The sequence below is a fragment of the Carettochelys insculpta genome, chromosome 12, assembly GCF_033958435.1.
Source record: "Carettochelys insculpta isolate YL-2023 chromosome 12, ASM3395843v1, whole genome shotgun sequence".
Classification (NCBI taxonomy): domain Eukaryota; kingdom Metazoa; phylum Chordata; order Testudines; family Carettochelyidae; genus Carettochelys; species Carettochelys insculpta.
The window spans coordinates 11174823-11195084 of record NC_134148.1 but is presented as its reverse complement, the minus strand read 5'-3'; the positions used below and the strand labels follow the sequence as shown (position 1 = coordinate 11195084).

The 20262-nt window shown below is 46.9% G+C and overlaps 1 protein-coding gene across 6 annotated transcripts in view; it reads left to right on the top strand.

Annotated features, from left to right (window-relative positions):
* The first annotated feature begins 6052 nt into the window (after window positions 1-6052).
* The window catches only part of TLN2 (talin 2), a 495540-nt gene continuing 481330 nt past the window's right edge, over window positions 6053-20262 (top strand). For 5 of the 6 annotated variants that reach the window (XR_012647070.1, XM_075006264.1, XM_075006260.1 and 2 more), the window contains exon 1: window positions 6065-6162. The gene's annotated coding sequence lies outside the window, so the exon portion shown is untranslated. Of the gene's footprint in view, window positions 6163-20262 lie in introns of all 6 variants that reach the window. The other variant, XM_075006263.1, reaches the window with a different exon arrangement.

Below are 20262 nucleotides of genomic sequence, written 5' to 3'. Positions count from 1 at the left end.
CCAGTACAAAAAAAAGCAGTCCTGTAACACTTTAGAGACTAACAACACAATTTATTAGGTGATGCGCTTTCATGGAACAGACACACTTCTTCCGATCTGGAAAATCCTGATGAATGATTAACTGATAACTGAGACAAAGAGAATCTAACAGAAAGATAGGAAAAAATGAAATAAAAGATGACAAATCAGCAAAATAGGACAGAAGGAATTGGGGGTTGGAGGGGAAGGGGAAGAAAATCAGTTTCTCCAAGTGTCTCTTGAGTGGGCTGCCTGGGATAGTTGAACTGCTCCTGTGTGTGGCTTTATGAGTCAAGGAAGCAAGAGGTAAGCTGGATCTCCCAGGATTACTATTGGCGTCTTCAAGGGTAATTTTCTCATCTGGAAAGAAAGCTCCATTCTGCAGCTTTCTGAACAGACCAGAGTTCCTAAAGATGCATTGCACCTTTCCCGACCACACCACCTTGATGTCAATGAAATGGACTCTGTGATCCACCAATGCCAGCAACACCATCTAGCAGTATCTCTTGGGCTACATCTACACGAGCCCCAAACTTCAAAATGGCCACACAAATGGCCATTTCAAAGTTTACTAATGAAGCGCTGAAATGCATATTCAGCGTTTCATTAGCATGCGGGCAGCCGCGGCGCTTCGAAATTGACGCGTCTCACCGCCGCGCGTCTCACCTCCGCGCGTCTCGTCCAGACGGGGCTCCTTTTTGAAAGGAGCTGATGGGAATAAGGGGACTTCAAAGTAGACGGGGTCCTTTCGAAAAGGAGCCCTGCATGGGCGAGATGCGCGGCAGTGAGCTGCGTCAATTTTGAAGTGCCACGGCCGCCCGCATGCTAATGAAACGTTGAATATGCATTTCAGCGCTTCATTAGTAAACTTCGAAATGGCCATTTGCATGGCCATTTTGAAGTTTGGGGCTCGTGTAGACACGGCCTTGCTGTTTATGTACTCTGTGGCAAGATCATCTGGTTCCAAGATAAGGACGTGTGTTCCATCTATTGCCCCACCACAGTTAGGGAACCCCATAACGACAAAACAGTCCCATATGTCCTGCACATTTCCCAGAATCTCAGTTTTTTGTAGCAGAAAGGTATTGATTGTCTTGGCTACATGTATCACTGCAACGCCACTGTAGATTTGCTCACTCTGAACGGATTGCCCACTAACTGGTAGTTGTCTGGCTTCGCAACCTTCCTCAGTACTTTTACCACTCACCTCTGAACTTTCAGAGCAGGTCCACATTCTGGCATTGCTGTGCTTCAGGGCAGGGAAAAGCAATTCGCAAATTTCCTTGGAAGTGGACTTACACGTGTGGAAGTTTTGTAGCCACTACTGGTCACCCATACTCACAGAACAATGAGATGCCACCAGTCTGAGCTGGTTTCATGACACCAGAACTGGTGTTCCACTGTGTACACAGCACTGAGTGCAGTCAGCATATCCATGTTCCGCACTGCCAGTGTTTCACATATGTGTGTGTCCATGTTGTAATATATAGGAGGTTTTTGGGAACTGCTAAGTGATCCAAACCTGGGCAAATTGTTTACACTTACAGCCCACACTGGGATTCCTTCATCTATGAGGAAAACCAAGCCACAAAAAGCACATTTGCTGCCTTCGTGGCTAGCAAGGGGTACACAAGCAAATCCCACGGACTCTCCAGCAGCTTTATGCCCAAACCAGTACCCCGCCTAACTCAGGTGGAGGGTTATGAAAACCTATTTCACCAAATCCACACTGATTCTTCCAGCTCCTAAAGGGTCCAGCCACTTTCCCAGGTCAATATATACTTACATCTTCTCCAAAATAGCAAACTGTGCCCATCCTTTAAAATCTAAAGGTTTATTAATAAAGCAAAAAAGGATAGGGTGAGAGAGCAAAATTGTTAAAGCGGGTAAATTACATATATCAAAGTGTTTGATGCAGTCTTGAGCTGATGGTAAAGGCTGCTATCCTGAAAGTTTCTGAAAATATATACTCTGAGGGATGGATCCCCAGTCCATACAGGTTTAGTTCATAGCAGAGACATTCTTGCAAACTGCTCCCAAGATGGAGGTTGGAACTGTGCTCTGAGGACTCAGGACAAGATGGCCACTGTCAGAGTCCTCTTTATAGATTTGCCACGTGGAGGGATAATTTCTGCTCCTAGGCACATACTCAGTCGTGAACCACCAATCAGGTTACCTGTTGGGGCTCTCTGCCACAGGCTGCATGGTTAGACAGCACGTTCCAACCACATTCTGGGAATGTGGATTAGGATTCACTCTGCTTTGCCTGGCTGTGAATTCTTCACATTAGATTGCCCCAACTCTCACTGTGTTCTTTCAGAACTAATTTCCCTCACTACAAATACAGACCCAATATCTATAACTTTACATACAAAAGTGGTACAGACATGCTAGCAACAGAAATAGATTCAGTGAATCACCACACCAGCTTTCATCAGATACCTCACTTGGCCCAAGATTTGGTGTAAACTTAATACGGTAGTTACAGAAATGGTTTTCATATTTAATTTAAAAATCCAGTAACATGACACTTCTCCTCCTCAAAGTCTTCATCACACTGACAGCTGCTCCCTCGGCTCTGCACTTTCCGCAGCATAATGCATGAAGTGCTCATAATATTTGTTACAACAATTTGAAGCTGGATCGGATCCATGCTAGCCTTGCAATGGTGTCTGCATGGATATGAAGCTAGGAAAGGATGTGTGGTGGGATGTACCAGCCCCACACTGGCACTGGAAGGGCTAGCCCCACATTATTGGCTAAGCCACGCCCCTCAGGTTCTGCTGGGCATGCTCCACTTGGAAGGCAGCTATAGGAGGCAGTAACTCAGTTGTTAGTAAAAATGGCTGGAGGGGGGACCCCCGGGGGGAGAAGGGAGAAAACATTGGACATCCAGGCCTGTGACAGGGTGCAAAAACACTGTTTTCCATTTCTTTCCAGTGGGAGGGGGAGGAGAGAAGTGCACTATGGGAGGCTGACAAACATACCCAGAACCACCTGTGGCACTGTTTTGTCCTGGTCGATGCTGGGAGCTTAACCCTGAATGCAAAGAGGTAGTAGGAACTATAGGACAGGTACCCACAGTGCATGCTGACAAAGTTGAAGCTGCCCACCTCAGTGGGGAGACACTCCATTCACATCAGGTGCCAATGGGGACTTGCACTCTCATCTTTATAAAACTGGGTGATAAAAAGTGACCTTAATAAATTTGACCTAATCTTCTAGTGTAGACATAAGCCTGGAGGTGACTCTCAGGGTAACACAGGTGAATCATTTTCTCTAGCTCTGCCTTTCCTGGAAGAACAGTGTACTTCCCTCCTTTCGGATGAACTGTATCTTCTCCTGGTCAATTACAGTAGTGGGGTCTTTCTGTTCTAATAGTGACAGCCCTGATCCCGCCAGCAAAAAAAAAACTATTTTCATATAATTAATATCTAGAGCATGAAATGTAAAACTCACCAAATACCTTTTCTGATTTGCTCTAAAGTAAAAGTGCCATGGTAAGCAAATATACATCCAAACAAAGTAGTCTAATGCAGTAAAGCAAATTAAGCAGACATTCTAGGGTGATCTGAAAGATGTTTTTGTCCCTGCTGGAAGTGGTCTGAGTAGCTCACAGTTGTTAATACTGAGGTGCCTTTAATCATGCAATTCACATAAGGTAATTACTACTGGGTATAGCAACTATGGGACCATCTTCAACAAGCTCACCAGCGAATGAACTGCTGTTGAAATCCTGAAGAGGTTTCAGGACTTGCTGTGTTACAGTCCAAATGTATGTTGACCCAGTGGTTTAAGGTCTCCTTGATTGCTGAAAATTATTGTTGACTGGGACAATGGCTGAATGATGGTACAACTGAGAAACACTGTCTCCAGTTTAAACAAACAGTACTGAGGAATGCCTGATCATTTAGGCCATTATAATTTTTGTATGGGCAAAATGATTTTGATGATGGATATGATTATTTTTACTAAAAGAATTAGTGGTCTAACGTATACAATGAATGTAGTTATACCAAGGGGTCCGACCAGTACATCTTGTTCCCCTCCCTGTGTAAGTCTAATTATGTTGATCAAATGTGCCTTTATATCGGTACAACTCTGTGCTAATGGGGCTATACCAGTAGAGTTAATGCAGTTCAAGCCCTTAGTTTCCATTATTTCAACAGCCATTCCTAGCTAATGCTACTTTTGAAATATTAATATGACCAAATATAAAAGGCTGCTTTGCCTTGAATGACTAGATATTTTTAGTCAGATTGAAATAATCCACTGCACAGAATTTGTTGGCCCAGAAGTTCCTGTCTAAGATGATAATGAGTAAAGAGGAGGTGGCACCTTCTCACAGTATAGGTGTGGGAGTGCCCGAGTTAGTTTTTTACAAGTTTGACGAACAAAATGTATATTTCGCCAATGTAGGGTGCAGGTCTATAAGGCTCTGTATTGGAAAGGATCTGATGTTGTGGGTCTCCCTGCAAAACTCAAGTGTAGATTCACTTGCTCTTCAGCTCTCTGGGTTGGTGACAAAATAAAATATAGTTACCTGTATGCTGGGGGAGGGAAGGAAACTTAAAGGGCCATATTAATTTAATTTAGGTCTGCAAAAATATTGCCTCAATTTTTTGAGAATTCCTTCAATCTCCACTTTGGGTATCCTACTGACTTGCTGCTGTAGCTTAAGTACAGGTTGAATCTCTCAAATTCGGAAGTCTCTCATCTGGCAACAGCCGTAATCCAGCATGCAGCCACATTTCTCGTGGCCCCGTAAAATCTGTTTCCAGCTACCGGTTCTGCTCTCAGTGTTTTGTGATGTTATTTAGCTGTAATTTACCCCTAAACGGCTTCTAAGAGACAAACAAGCAAAGGAAGCATTGGTAATGCTGCTAGACAATATTGACCTCCCATGGTCTGGCAAATTCTCCTGTCCGGCACTGGTCAGGTCCTGAGGGTGCCAGATTAGAGAGGTTCAACCTGTATGGAACACAGTCTCTGCCCTTTCACCTTACTTCCAAAAAGCGTGTAGTGTGAGAAAAGGGAGTTAAACTCAACTAAGAGTCTGCACTCAGCACCTGGGTTTCGCTAGTTTTGTGGTATGGATGAGTGTAAAAATGAGGGCAAGCACCCAGCCATTGTGGAGGGCACATTTCTTACTCAAATTGTCATGTGAGGATAGCTCAGTCGTTTCAGCGCTGGCCTTATAAACTCAGGGTTGTGAATTCAGTCCGTGAAGGGGCCTTTCAGGGGCGTGTGGTAGGTTAGAGATGGTGCTAAATCTTGCTGTGAGTGCAGGGGACTGGACTAGGTGACCGCTCAAGGTCAAAAAATTAGGGGGAGACATAACTAAATGGTTGGAGCAGTGGCCTTGTAAACCCAGAGTTGTGAGCTCAATCCTTGAGAGGGTCTGGGGAAAATAGTTTAAAAAAAATCTGTCAGGGATGATGGTTGTCCTGCTGTGAGTGCAGGGGACTGGACCTGATGACCTCTCAAGGGTCTCTTCCGGCTCTGTGAAATAGGTATGCCAGTGCATTTTCTCTAACAGTAAAGGAACCAACAAGACACACCAATTTCCCCACGTTATTCCCCCCAGGGAAGTCAGGCCCCGCTCTTACTTTTCTCCTGAAAACCATCTCAGGGGCACAGGGCCCCTTGCTGGGCTGCCAGCCACCTGCTCTGCTCGAGGACAGCCTGTCGGTGGCGGGAGAGGGTCGCACTGCAGCGGGCAGGAGAGACCCGCTCCCGACCACCAGCCAGGGCTCTGCCTTTGTGCAGCGGGGTCCCCCGCCCTGGTGAGACCGCTGAGCGCAGCGGCGCACGGGGGGGGCGCCGCCCCCAGCCCCTCACTCGCAGCTCACGTGGGCGGCAGGGAACATGCGGCCCAAATCCACTGTCCAGGCTCCGGGCGTGGGGGCGGGTGGGGATCCCCGCCGCGGTCGGGGAGGGGGCCGAGGAGGACGGGGCTGCACGCCGGGCTGGAGGAAGGCAGACCCGTCCCCGAGTGATGACGCGTTTCCTGCTCTCCCTGGGCAGGGGGCTGCGAGCCCGGAGCCAGCCGCAGCGCAGGAGGCTGAGGCGCAGCGCGGCGCGGGAAGGAGGCGAGCTGCGAGGGGTGAGGCGCGTTGCAATGCGCCAGTAACGCCTGTCCCGGTAGGAGCCCCCGGGGCGCCTGTCCCCTCTGTTTCGCTGCACAGTGCATGGCGCGTCTCGGCTTCTAGACTGGGCTCGGGAGCGCGGGCAGTGCAGCGAGCCGCGCGGAGCCCGGCCATGGCCAGGCAGGGCTGGAGCTGCAGGGGAGTGAGCCGCCACCTGTCGTGTGCACGGAGCTGCTGCACGGCACGCAGCGACGCCGGGAGAGGGCGAGTGTTCCTCAGCCCAGCCGGGGAATCCTGGCTCGGCTCCGGCCCCGAGCCGGTGGCCGGGGATGGGGTGTTGCAGAGGGCAGAGGAGCTGCTTGGCGTGTCCCCGCCCGCTGCCAGCGGCTGGAAATGGAGCGTGCTCATAACGCTTGTTGCTAGCGCGCTTCAATCCCTGCCCCGCTCCCGGGGGCGACCCGAGCGGCTGTAACTCAGAGCAGTGCGATGCCGGCGCCAGGCTCTGCCTCTGCCCGCTGGCATTTCCCCACCACACCCCCTGCCCTGGAGCAGCCGCCGCACGCGAGAGCAGCGGTGCGGAGCAGCCCGGCAGGGGACGGGGAGATGCGCATTTCCCTCTTGCAGGAGCCGGAGCCAGCTGGGCGCTGGGGAGCCCTCGGGGGCCTGGCTCTGCACCGGGAGGGTGTGGGAGACGGTGGAAAAGGAGCCATATTTCTGTGATCGGGAACGTCTTCGCCCAGCCCACGTTGCATGCAGCGAGCAGCAGCAAAGGGGGGGGGGGGTGTCACCGCCATTCCTCGCCCCCGGTACGTGGGTGCGGAAGAGCCAGCCTGGGGTGCAGGGCGGAGGCGGGAGCGGCCTGATGTGCGGAGCGGGAGATGCGCGCAGCGCGGTGCCCTGGCAGCGGGCGCCGACCTTTCAAGGACGAGCGTCTTTCCCCTTGGCTTCCCCCGCTGGCCGCGGGGCTGCCATGGAGGGTGGGGCGGGGACGCGGGCTCGCCCCGGGCGAGGGGTGGATCCGCTCGGGCGGGGGCAGCCGGGCAGGGCAGGGCGCGGCGCAGGGAGGCGGCCGGGGGATGGGCTGGCAGCGTGTGAAAAGGCTAATTGGCGGCTGGGGGCCTGGGGGCGGTTGTGCCCCGGGGACGAGCATCTGTGGGAGGGCGGGCTGCGGAGCGTGGTCTCCCAGCGCCAGGCGAGCGCAGCGCTTGTCCTCGAGTTGCGGCGCCGGCGGGGGGCCGGGCTTCCCTCGGGAGTGCGCGCGTGTGCTGGCTGCACCGTCGGGCCTTGCTGATGTTGTTGCAAGATGCTCCCAGTACATCCTAACCCCAAACTGCCAGTTGGCTCAAAGGGGTAGTTATAGCAACGGGTGACTGTTTTCAACCTCATCTCATTTTGCAGGGGTGGACTTTTTGGTTTGCTCTTCACTGAGGCTAGTTGGTAGGCCAGGCTCAGTCACTTGCTTATAGTCTTTTTCACTTAGGCTGTGTCTGTCCTCACCTGGCTGTTACTCAATTTTAGCTATGCCAGTTGCATACGTAAAATCGACTTTTTAGCCCTCGACTTTGGAGGCTGTCTTCAAGGCAAGAGGTTGATGGGAGTGCGCCTCCTGTTGATCTTCTTTAATCCACACAGCTCCGGAGGAATTCTGGGGTCAGTGTTGACCCCAGAACATGTGAGAGATGAGGTGCTGGAAGATTGAACCTGAGCACTCGATCTTCCAGGGTAAGTGCAGATGTAAGCTCAGTCTTTCCCATCAAATGAATGCTGCAATGTCTGGTTTTAAATAACAAGCGAATGGTCATTGATTTAAGAACAATCCAACAAATTAAACAATTGCTCGCTTCCTTTCCAAGTTGTGTAAAAATGTACTTTGTCAAACTTACTCTGGGTGCCAAGTTTCATCCATGTTACTTTCATGCCAGAGACTGTACTTGAAGTTGAAAGAATGCTTCTAACAAACATTAGTTCATGCGGTGTAGCATTTCTGCAGGAGCAGGGAAGGAAAACCTGCAGGGAAAGTGTGGTAGTGATAGAACTCTTTCTCAGACTGGGGGCAGAACCCCTCGGATTGTGATTGTTTATAGATGTGTTATGAAGAACCATTACATCTCCTATATGCGCATTACATCTCCTATATTTGGTCTTATTTGTATGGCATTTGACTGCATGCCGATATTGATGCAAACTGACAGCATTACTCATAATGTACAAATCTAGCACATGGAAAATTTCCATATGTTGATTCCATTTGAAATAACAAATAACTGCTGGTTTGTTAGCATAAATGAGTCTAACTTTTAGCTGCACCAAATTCAAGCTAAGTGTAGACTCAAGTTAGTTTGTTTAAAAAAATTAATAACAGAGAGGTAGCCATGTTAGTCTGAATTCTAACGAAACAAAACAGCAATTATGTAGCACTTTAAAGACTAACGCAATGATTTATTAGGTGATGAGCTTTCATGGGACAGACCCACTTCATCCGTTCTACTTATCTTCATTAGATGTGATGAAGTGGGTCAGTCCCATGAAAGCTCATCACCTAATAAATCATTTTGTTAGTCTTTAAAGTGCTACATGACTGCTTTTTAAAAAAGAAATTATATTAACTATATACAAATCTCTGAATAAATATCACTGCTCCTGTGATCTGTATTCTGTGAACTCAGTGCTATATTTTTGACTTTTTACTCACTGATTGGAGCAGAGCTTTAGGGTTGTGTTGGGTTCCCTTGTTTCTTATGCATCTGCAGTAGAATTGTGGATTTGTCAGGTTATAATATGTTTCAGTTCTGGCTCCAGATTGAATGCTGTTTGATTTCTATTCCCTCAGCTGAGTTTACAGGCGTGGCTGAGATAGACAAGCTCCATTTACAAGTTTTGTGTTTCACTTCTTGGTGACTTTACAGTATTAACTGTAGTGTGTAAGTTTGTATATTGCTGAATAGCTGACCTGCATGCTATTAATATAACATCATCTGTTACATGATATCATGTAACGGAATGTGGTACACTCTAACTTGAATCAATTTGAAATGTTGCCTAACACCACATTAGTGACTAAAGACTTTTTTCCAGCCGTGGTAAACTAGTGGGGATCGCAAGATAATGGAGGTGGGGGTAGAAATGAATTTACCTTCTGGAGTGATCCATGTAAGCTGCCAAGGATTAAGGAGTTCAACTTTGAGCTCATTTGTTATGCAGTTTGAGTTCTTTTATCACTTGCCAGCTAATCAAACTGCTGGATTCCACTTAAATTGGAAAATTCACCTGCAGTTAAAATACAGCTGTGATAGCACATTGCTCCGTTATATGCTGTACAAGTCTCAGGGTTTTTATAGCTTGAAAGATATCTCTAGCTGTGTTGAAATCATGTAATGTACCTTGAACAGCAGAAGCTTTATGGTGACTTAAAAATCTCCGCTTTTGAAAACTCTTTCCTCCCTTTTTAGACACCAGCTCTGTAGGGGTCCTAATACATTGAAGCACGGGTTTTTGTGGCTTTCAAAACTTCATTTATATAATGTCTGGTGTTTTATTCTGACAGCCAGGAATGGGCAGGTTCTAAAGCTGCCAGTGGTGATTTAGAACTAGTCATTAGAGCTAGCCAGCAGTGCAGGTATCCAACTTCATTCATTTCCATGGCTTTTTTGCGGCTGGTGCATTATTCCAACCTATATTGTCAGCATTATATGACTTAATGCAGCATCTAAGGCTTACCTATTAGTTATAGGTCGCTCTTAGAAGTTTCAATTAAACATCCAGGGTTTTTGGCATTTTGGATTTGCAAAACTGACTTAGGTATCTGGCTAGAAAGGGTTTTTGGCTTTCAGGTGCTGCTGCAGCTCTACTTAATTATAATTAGGAAATGTAGAGAGAAGAGAGCTTGTGTATAAAACATTATACCTAAGTTCAGAACATCAAAGGCTTGCCTCAGATTAATTGTCAGAGATTTGGGTTTTATATTTATTAGTGAGGCCTTCCTTACTATTTCCACACAATTGGATGCTGATAAAGTAGAACATAGCAAACGATTGATGAGTGGTTACAAAAGATATGGGAATTTAAATATCTGTAATGCTTCATGCATATTACGGTGTTTGAACTGGTTTTATTGTGGTGATTTGCTGCGGTAATACAAAGAGTTACATCTGGTAGGTGCAGGAAAGGGGACAATAGCAACAGATAGTTCCATTTACCCAGAATTACAAGTGTTTGTTATTGGCTTTTGAAGATTTATCTCTCTCTGCTTGTTTCTCCTGTCTGGCTTGTCAACATGGAAGAGGGAAGAAAAACTGGAGCCAAGACAGAGGAAAGAGGGAGGCAAACCCTGGGGAGTCTGTATCAGAGGGTAGCCGTGTTAGTCTGTATCTGCAAAAACAACGAAATGTCCTGTGGCACCTTAGACAAAGGCCCATTTCGTCTCCACTACATGCATCCGATGAAGTGGGTCTTTGCCCATGAAAGCTTATGCTCCAAAACATCTGCTAGTTTACAATGTGCCACAGGACTTCTCGTTTTTTCCTGGGGTGTCTTAGCCTATGTAAATCTTTAGGTTAAACTGTTAAGTGTACGTGTTGTATTTTAAATTCCTTTTCTCTCATGTTTTTCCCACTGCTGAGATGAGTTAAAATTATGCCGTAATCCCTCGATTTGTGCGGAGGTTGCGTTCTGGGCAACCTCTGCATAAATTGAATTCCGCGTTATTTGGGGCGGGTTTGGGGGAGCGGGCAGCTGGGGGAAGTGGAACTTCTCCCAGTTTGGGGGCACACAGCCGCTTACCCAGCAGTTTCTGAGAAACCATGCTGCAAGCAGCTGTGCCCCCACCGGGCTCCCCAGCTGACAGCTGCTTGCAGTGCTGGTTCTCCCACCCATGCGGCAAACCTCTGTCTGCGTGCTGAGCTCCTCAGCTGGGAGAACCGGCACTGCAAGCTGCTATCTGTCAGTTTGACTCACGACTACTGCCCCTGGCTGGAAACTGCTCCTGTCAGGGGTGGCAGCCATGAGTCAGGCTGCTGTCTCTGACAGGAGCGGGTTTTCCCATGACTCCTGACTGCTGTTCTTGAGAGGAGTGGCTCCCCCTCAGCTCCTGTCAGGGATGGCAGCCTGAGTGATGGCTGCCGCCCCGATGAGTGGCATAAACCCGAGACACATGCAATGTGATTGTGCTTATCTCAAGGGTTTACTGTATATTTAATTTTTTAAAAAAAGGGAATCTGGCCACTGAGCAAACCACTAGTGCAGCTCCTGAGGGGAAGACTTGCAGGTGACTGAACCTAGTCAGATCTGCTGGGTCAGCATGAGTCATTCATATGTTGTGGACCCAGACTAAACGTGGGGACTTGTGAGACTTCACCTGAGGACAGGTGAAGGAAGCAAGCCTGTCATATGAGAGGCTGCACTCAGACACCAGAAGAGAAGATTGGGTGCAGCTAGCTCTGAACAGTGATAGTGGTAACCCACAGTACTGGACACTGAATTGCGACTATTGAATTTTTGGATTTCAGAGTATTCAGTAAGGCTGTGCCAACACTGGGAATCTTGCTTCATGGTGGTGCCAGGAAACCATTTCCTTGGGTTTGGTGTTCACATGCTTGTCTTAGAATTTATCTCAGATTAATCTGAGTCTCAAGGGGAAGCTGGTAAATTCTTGTTGTTTTCCAGCCAGAGCCTATATTGGGTTTCTGTCTCCAGAGATCCACCCCCTCAGTTCTCAAAGTTTTACAGAGCATCCTAATAAACGTGGCTGAATTTGCTACTTGATGGTTAATGTACAATAGAGTCCTGTTTTAGAATACCTTTGCAATGTTGTGGTTCTATTTACTCACTTGTCTGTCCTTTTATTTGGCAACAGCCCTTTTTCTGCCAAGCTGAGGCCACTTTGACTGTTGGTAGTTTAATTTCAAGTACCAATCTCATACAGAAAGATAATGTGTTTGAATACTTGGGCACTGAGAAAGAAAGATTTGCTCTTTCTTTCAGAATGGTACCTTGTCACCTGGGGGGAAGAGGAGGAAGAAAGATGTTCATATGCTCCTAAATCATAGTGGAGAACAACTAGAGAAATGAATGATGACTGGTACTACCATGATCAATGCAAGCTAACTTATTTGTCTCAGTTGTGCGTTAGTTCCAACTGTCTGTGATTAGTTATCTGGACTGGAGTAATGGGATTAGCACCTGACATGGTAGAATTGTCTCTCACTGCAAACAGAGGCGTAACTGAGATGTGTAGTTGAAAATGGACTATATCACACCTTTATATAAAATGTGTTTTTCCCCTCTCCCTTGGCACTTAATTTGGCTTGATTATATTTCTTGTGCACATCTAACATAAAGGTTGTTAGAGAAGCCTGCTGTTTTTCAAACAGTGGGCTTTTCTGGACTCAAAGGCATTTCACTATTTTGGAATTTAACTATTTTGCGGTATTCATGAGTGTTGTGTCAGCATGGCTGTGTCTGCACTAGCCCAAAACTTCGAAATGGCCATGCAAATGGCCATTTCGAAGTTTACTAATGAAGCGCTGAAATACATATTCAGCGCCTCATTAGAATGCCAGCAGCCGCAGCACTTCGAAATTGACGCGACTTGCAGCCGCGCAGCTTGTCCAGATGGGGTTCCTTTTCGAAAGGACCCCGGCTACTTCGAAGTCCCCTTATTTCTATCCTTTCGAAAAGGAGCCCCATCTGGACGAGCTGCGGGGCTGTGAGCTGGGTCAATTTCGAAGTGCTGCAGCTGCCAGCATTCTAATGAGGCGCTGAATATGTATTTCAGCGCTTCATTAGTAAACTTCGAAATGGCCATTTGCGTGGCCATTTCGAAGTTTGGGACTAGTGTAGACACAGTCCATAAAATGAGTTTGAAAACTCCTTTGAAACTGAACCCTTTTTGCATCTATCTGTATGGATGAGAACTTCAACTAGTCTTAAGATTATTGGTAGCAGCACTGGCTACTTGCAGTTGTGTTCTAACTGCCACTGACTGACCTAATAAATAGGCAGCTGAGCTATAGGAATAGTTGGCCTGGCATGGTAGCAGTAGAAGTGGGAAATGAGTCTGTGTCAGAACTGGGGTGAGGAAAAAGAGCCATAGATCCAAGTGCAAGGAGAGTGCACTAGAAGAGTGCTTTTCTGTCAAACCAGGAAGCAGAAGAAATAACGGCAGTGTCAGTCACAGATGGGAAAGTGTGGCACTCATGTAATTGTTGGAATAAAAGACCTTCCAGTCAGCCAGGATTGTGTGAGATACACTTTGCAATCCAAGAGCTGCCTTGATTTTGTCCAGGGCCGAGAAGGATCTCCAATAAGGGAGACTCTAACTACCCAAGGAAAGGATCACATGAGGCAGCCTCTAGTGCCAAATAGGGGCAGTATTTCATATTCTGGTAAGGGGGTGGGGCTGACCTTTGCATGTTGCGATGGGGAAGGGGCAGAGTGAGGGTGTGGTAGGGGGGGCAAAGTGAGGACAGGCTTCAGCAATGTTACTTGAGCATGCTCAGTACTAGCCAAGTGGCAAATTCCAGGGTGGAGGAATCACCAGTCTTCCCTCCCCCCCATATGCATGTAACTTCTTTCCAGGAGCTATAAAGATGCTTGAAAACTAATATTTTGGCAGATAATTTAGCAATAAACTTACAGGAACACTGTATCTGTCTTGACTCTTATATGAAAGAAAGAAAATATTAGATCCATTCAGCTCTAATACTAACATACTCTGTTACCCTGTGTAAGTCACTTAAGGGACACACTGTTAGCCTTAAAAATGTGAATATGTAGTATTTTTTACTTCCTGTGCACAGAGAGAGAGTGTGTGTGTCAGGACCCTGCACCTGGAGTATTGTGTTCAATTCTGGGCTCCCTGTTACAGAAAGGATGCGGATGCACTGGAGAGAGTCTAGTGGAGGGTGACAGAAATGATTAGGGGCCTAGAACACAGATTTGTGAGGAGAGGCTGAGGGATTTGGGATTATACAGAAGCGAAGAGTGAGGGGGCATTTGATAGCAGCCTTCAGCTGCTTGAAGGGGGATTCCAAAGAGGATGGAGAGAGGCTGTTCTCAGTTGACAGGTGACAACAAGAAGCAATGGTCTCTCGCTGCAGCGGGGGAGGTCTAGGTTGCTATTTCACCAGCAGAGTGGTGAAGCTTTGGAATGGGTTACCTAGGGAGCTGGTAGAATCTCCTAGATTCCTAAAATCTCCATACGGTTTTAATGTCCTGGCTTGACAAAGCCCTGGTTGAGATGATTTAGTTGAAATTGGTCCTCCTTTCAGCAGGCATTTGGATCGTGACTTCCTGGGGCTTTTTCTAACTCTGTGGTTCTATGGCTAGGTATACAGTAGCTGTGGAAGAGTGAACTCTTTGTTTCAGTCTTCCAGGGCACCGTTTCGTGCATGCGGAAAATGGCACGTTCTGGGACCAGTGTTGAACCTGGAACTCCTTGACAGCTGCAAAGATTTAGGAATGTCATCAAAAGGAGCGCTCCCCTCGACATTCTCCGGTGAAGATGGGGACGAATGTCGACGGCTGCAAAATTGATTTTAGATATGCAGTTTGTGTGCCTGGAAATGTGTAACAGCCATCAACATTCCCGGTAAATGGAGATGTAGCCTATGACCCCTGGCCATTTGCAGGGGCCATAGCAGGAATGAACAGAAGTAAGCATCCAGTGATCATCCCGTCTCACCAGTTCCCAGCTTCTGGCAAACAGAGGATAGGAACACTATCCTTTCCCATCCTGGCTAGGAGCCATTAATGGACCTATCCATCCTGAGCTTATTCTTGTTGGAACCCTGTTGTAGTTGGGGCCTGTCTGCCCAAGCAAAAAGTTCTGCAGATTGACTACAAATAAATAATTTTTCTTTTGTCTGTGCTAATCTGTTGCCTATACATTTCATTGAGTGACCTTCTTGTATTATATTAGCAAAAGAGAAAATAACATTTGCTTAGTCAACTTTTCCACACCGTTCATGATTTTGCAGACCTCTACCATATCCTCCCACCTTTTAGTTTTTCCTTTTCTAAGCTGAAATGTGCCATTCTATTTAATTTCTCCTTATATGAAAGGTGTTCCTTACCCTTAATTAATGTTTCTCGCCCTTCCTTGTACCTTTTCCAATATAGCCTTCTTTAAATGGGGGGACCAGATCTGCATGCAGTATTAAAGATGCAGGCAAGCCATGACTTTATCTCGAGGCAATACAGTATTTTGTGTCTTATTATCTGTTCTTTTCCTAATGATTCCCAATATTCTGTTAGCATTTTAGAGTAAGCAGATGTTTTCAGGGAACGACCCATAATCATTCCAAGATCCTTCTTGAGCTGTAACAGCTAATTTAGACCCCATCATTTTGTATGTACAGTTGGGATTATATTTTTCCACATGCATTAGTCTGCATTTATTAAAACCCAATTCCATCTGCCATTATGTTGCCCAATCACCTAGTTTTGTGAGAACCCTTTGTAACTCTTTGCAGTCAGCTTTGGACTTAAAATATAACAGCGCTGGTCCTGATACCTACTCCTGGAATACACTATTTATTTCTACCCTTTGTCTCCTGTCTTTTAAGTAGCATTCATAGGAAAGTGAAAGAAAGGAGGTTGGGTATACAGAGATGGAAGACAAGACCATGTCCAAAAATAGCTGTAACAGTCACTTTTTTCCTTGTTTCAAACATATAGCACTTGGTTTAAATATAAAATTCAGGTGCCATCTGTTTGCCTTTGCTATCCAAAAAATTGTGCAGGCAAATGTGACTATTTCATGAAAGAGAACCTAGAGGGGGTTAAAATTGCAGACTTGTATATTAACATATAGTTTAGCACAGTATGAAATGACCTTATCTTCCTTTGTCATTGACTCCTGCATGTATTCCTTTAGCCAGACTTAAACAGGCAGGTCCATTACCATCTTCTGCAGTTGAAGGGAAGATAGACTAAGGAAGTAAGCATACCGATGCCGAAAGAACTACAAGTCATTGTCATCAAGCAAGTCTACTGAGGACTGGTTGCACTAGTTGGAGTGTCTACATTTAATGGTGTCACACTAGGTGCCATCCATTCCCAGATGTGGCGAAGTCCTTGGTGTGACCTCCCAGGAGGTCAGGTTGGGTCATACCAGGCATAGCTTCGCTTGTTGATGACAAGCTTCCTGCCTAGCCCCAGCCATGAGATACTGCTCCCGGGCCTGGGGTTTCTCACCAGTCCCAGCTGCAGCTTCCTGCCTGGCCTTGCAGATGAGCTACTGCACCCAAGCCGGGGACTTTCCATGGAGTTGCTGCCGCAGCTTTCCCATGCAGGTTTCTTGCCCGGCCAGCCCTGGTTACGGCTTCTGGCCCAGGATGAGGGTCTCTTGCTGCAGTTCCCTGATGGAGGCTGCTGGCTCCCCTCCTTCCTTGCCACCAGACCAGCAGTGGCTGTCCTGGGTACCTGCTACTGGTCTGACTGGCCCCTCCTCCTCCCAGCCCCAGGATTCTATGGTCCTGCAAAATCTGTGGTCTTACTGGATGAGAGTGCCAGATTTGGGAGTTTCAGCCTGTAGTGATACTGAAAGAACTTAGCGGCTGGATGATCAAGTCAACAACCTATGAATGGCTTTGTTTTTCCTGTAAGCCCAACTGCCGTTGGTCATACAAAGACAGGACCAGGCCATCTGATGCTGGAACCCATTTTAGATCTGGTACTTTTCCATGTGAGAAAAAACAGAACTGAACACAAAGAATTCCCACCTTGGGCAGAAGGAACATGGAGGGTGGGTGGGTGGGTGGAGGAATCAAACAACAGGGGAGTCACAAGATGCCAGGAGACCCTCACACTTACCACCGAAGTTGCTTGCTGGAGAGAGCTAAGACCGAACGGGGGAAGGATCAGGCCCAAGGTCAGAGGCTGCCTGTCTGAGAGGGATGATTACAGCTACCGTGACAGTAAAAATGTGCATGTAACAAGTTCCTTAATATAATAGGATTACTGGCCTGTTTTTTGTTTTGTTTTGTTTTAGTAACTTACTTTGTCTATTCTCACTTGCAATTGCTTAATTCTTATTTCTTATACTTTATTATCAAGCCCCGTGCAAATAATTATCTGGCAGGTGGTGGGAGCAACCAGTATGCACATCTCTCTTTCACTGGTGAAGATGGTGAACTTCAGGGCTTTCTCTGTCTAGAACTTCAATACAGGATAAGACAGATTTTTTTCTGGGGTTTTGGTCCTCTTTGCGGTGGTGTTCCTGGAGGCTGCCAGTGGCCTTACGGCTGAGCCCTCCCAGAGTTGAGGTGGTTCAGCAGCTAAGCTGGGGTGATGTTACTCCAACTCTGGGCCTTGGTTGGTGGGGAGACCAGAGCTTCTGGATTAGCAAGACAGGGTCATGGGGCACCCCAGAGGGCAGGTTGGCGGGCTCAGTGGCATGATCAACGCACGAGCTGACAATCCCAAAGGGATCACTGTGATCAAACTTGCCAACTTGTTCTAGGTAAATAAATTGATTATTAGAAATTCAACTCTTGGGCTGGTGAGTGAAATAGGGACACAGTAGCTGAAAATGTGATTGACCTATCTCAGGTCTTCTGTACAGTGGTACAGTAGTTTAATTGGAAGTAAACATGAAGGTTGGCTGTGAAATGGAAAATGGTGGAGTGGATCCCTGAAATATTGGAATATAAGGTTCTTGTTTGCTATAGCTGAGTTCAAGATTCTAGCTCTTAACATAAAATCACTAAAATCTAAAGAAATTTTAAGTGAGCTGTGGACTTGTCAGGTAACTAATGTTTAACTTAAATGTAAGCTCACCATAAGATTTTCAAATAAAGGTCAGAATCTCTCATCAAGGCTGTACATATGTCTGATTTCTTAAGACTTACCTAGAAGTCCTTAATCATTACGCCTTCAGGCAAAGTCACAACTATAATGATTTGTTTTGTAGTCCTAGTGTTTGCACCTTACCTGCCGCTCCTGTGTTTTGGGACATGGCATTTAATAACATAACACTTGTACATCCTGACAGAGTGCTGATTTTAGTGAGCTTGTCTGACAAAGTGTGGACCCAGGTCATGGATATTGCAGCTCTAAAGGTTTCTTAAATGATTTAAGATTGTAGACATTAAAAGTTCACAGAAGACACTCCCCCTCCCCCAGAAAGAAAAACAAACTGCCCACACAAGCCATTTATGCTGCCACTCTTTCAGGGGAAGGGGTTGGGGGAAATTTAAGCATGTGTTTTGTTGTTCAAGTGGCAATGTAGACAAAGCCTTGATTTGTAAGGCAGCCACAACAGTGCAGCCCTGGTTCTGACTGAGGCCTCAAGCTACCGTCTTACAACAGATACGTTTCTTGGACTGGTAAGTGTAGTACAGAACTTGCTACACAGGTGCCATGGGATACTTGTTTTGTTTTGCTACTGGCCTGGTGACAGTCAGCCATTCTTTCCTGTGCTGCTCAACTTTCTCTAGCTCCTGTTCATGAGCAGTAAACCTTGAGCCTGCTAGCAGGAGCATGGAGGACTGCAGACGTCCCATGGACTGGAAGCAGGGTGGGAAGTTGCTCAGAGCAATCAGGGCTGGGTAAAATACAGCCTACCAGACCATCAGATCTGGCCCACAGATGCAGTACAATGCTCAGAAAAGCAGCCATGGACCCCTGTTCATCTTTGAGCAGTTGGGAGTCCTGGAACCCCCCCACTTATGCATCTGATGAAGTGGGTTTTTGCCCATGAAAGCTTATGCTCCAAAATATCTCTTAGTCTGTAAGGTGCCACAAGACTACTTCTTGTACTCGAGGCTACAGACTAGCACGGCTATCTTTCTGATATTTGCCCTATTAGAGTATCTGCCAGATGCAAAAAGACCTATTCTTAAATCTGTGGTCAAGGAAGGCTATACCACTGTTAGGACAGCAGTTCAACTCGCCCTAGACGTAGCCGATACAGCAGCAAGAGACATGGCCACAGCAGTTGTCATGTGTTGTGCATCTTACTTGCAAGCCACGGTGATACCTAAAGAGTTGCAGGCAAAAGACCTGCCTTTTGATAAAAATAAACTATTTGCTGAGAACACAGATGCCATCCCCCATTCCAGTAAGGACTCCTGTACAATGCTGCATACGCTGGGGATGTAAACCCCTCTTTATCGGAGGCTATGCTATCACCCATACCTGAGGTGTTATGAATCTGGCTTCTACAAATCTCAACCCTTTCAGCTACCCAGGCCTTACAGTCAACCTTGTTCCCAGCAGAGGCCCCAAAGGTGCAGAAACCAAGGCGGATGCAGCCAAGCCTCTCAGTCAGCCAGACAGCAGGTTTGACTCATGGGTTGAGAGCAGCAGTCTTGCCACTGTCACCTCAGACTCCCAGAGTATTCCATCACAGGCTGAGGCCCTTTTCACACCAATGGGCATCCATCACCACCAACACATGGGTACTTGAAATTGTCTGTCTGCTCAGGCTATGCCATCCTATTCGTCTCCATTCCGCCTCCCACATCACCCATTCCGTCCCTCTTGAGGGACCCCTCTCACGAGAGCATGCTACGCAAGGAAGTGGATCATCTTCTTTCTGTGGGAGCCCTGGCACGAGTTCCCCACAACCTCAGAGGCAAAGGGTTTTATTCCTGCTACTTGTTCATGCAAAAGAAAAGTGGTAGCTGGAGGCCAACAATGGGCGTACGCCTGCTGAACTGGTGTGTGCGCAAGCAGCGCTTCAGGATGGTGACACTGGCCTCAGTCATTCCAGTTATAGATCTAAATGATTGGTTTGCTGCTCGTGACCTCCAAGATGCCTATTTTCACCTCACAATTCATCCCGTGCACAGAGGGCTCTGGAATTTACAGTGAGTAAGGGTAATTTTTAGTACAGGGTCCTTCCCTTCAGACTTTCCACGGCCCCCAAGGTGTTCTTCAAAACCCTGGCAATGGTAGCTGCTTACTTGCGTTGCTAAGCGGTCGTGATATTTCCCTACCTTAACCACTGCCTCATAAAGGGCCCTTCTCCCACAGAGACCATGTATATGGTGCGTGCCACACAGTTGGCTTTTCACTCTCTAGGCCTCCCTATCAGTGAGGAAAAAGTCAACCCTCCACCCTACGCAGAATCTAGAATCCATTGGGGCTTGACTCAGTGCCCGTATGACAAGAGCATATTTGCTTCTCCACGGGTTCCAGACCATCCAGGACC